Source organism: Meleagris gallopavo, unplaced genomic scaffold (genome assembly GCF_000146605.3).
Source record: "Meleagris gallopavo isolate NT-WF06-2002-E0010 breed Aviagen turkey brand Nicholas breeding stock unplaced genomic scaffold, Turkey_5.1 ChrUn_random_7180001925073, whole genome shotgun sequence".
Classification (NCBI taxonomy): Eukaryota; Metazoa; Chordata; class Aves; order Galliformes; family Phasianidae; genus Meleagris; species Meleagris gallopavo.
The window spans coordinates 1-686 of NW_011187487.1; the positions used below are offsets into that span (position 1 = coordinate 1).

General features: G+C 49.3%; 1 non-coding gene across 1 annotated transcript; it reads right to left on the reverse strand.

The window, feature by feature from the left end:
• Positions 1-604: 604 nt before the first annotated feature.
• Positions 605-677, reverse strand: TRNAF-GAA. Its single transcript has one exon. It is a non-coding gene; the product is annotated as a tRNA-Phe (tRNA).
• Positions 678-686: the final 9 nt, after the last annotated feature.

Here is a 686-nt window from a genome sequence, read left to right on the forward strand (position 1 = left end):
CCTTTTCTTCTCCAGACTGAACAGAAGCTCAGCTCCCTCAGCCTATCTTTATGTGAGAGGTGCTTCAGGCCCTTTTGATCATCTTTGAGGCCCTCCTCTGGGCCTACTACAAAAGTCCACGCCTTTCTTTTGCTGCGGGCTCCAGAGCTGAATGCAGTATTCGAGATGGGGCCTCAAAAGGGCAGAGCAGGGGAGGACAGTCACTTCCCTCATGATGCTGGCCACCAAGACAGATCCCTGAAGGAGATACCACTCATCACTGGCCTCCATATCTGGACATGAAGCCACTGACCACGACTCTGGCTGCAGCCATCCAGCTGAGTCCTCATCCACTGATCAGTCAACCCTTCAAATCCAAGTCTCTCCAACTAGAGATAAGAATATGCTGTGTAAGAGGTGTACTTACAGAAGTCCAGGAAGATGACAACATCAGTTGGTCTTCCCTGGGCAACTGATGTATTCTCACTCTGTCATAGAAGACCACCAGACTGGTCAGGCATGATCTGCCCTGAGTGAAGCTGAGTCGGATTGAATCACCTCAATCTATCTTGCATGTGCCTTAATATTGCTTCTGGAAGGGTCTGTTCTGTTCCATAAAATGTTCTGCCGAAACCCGGGATTGAACCAGGGACCTTTAGATCTTCAGTCTAACGCTCTCCCAACTGAGCTATTTCGGCTTATACCTT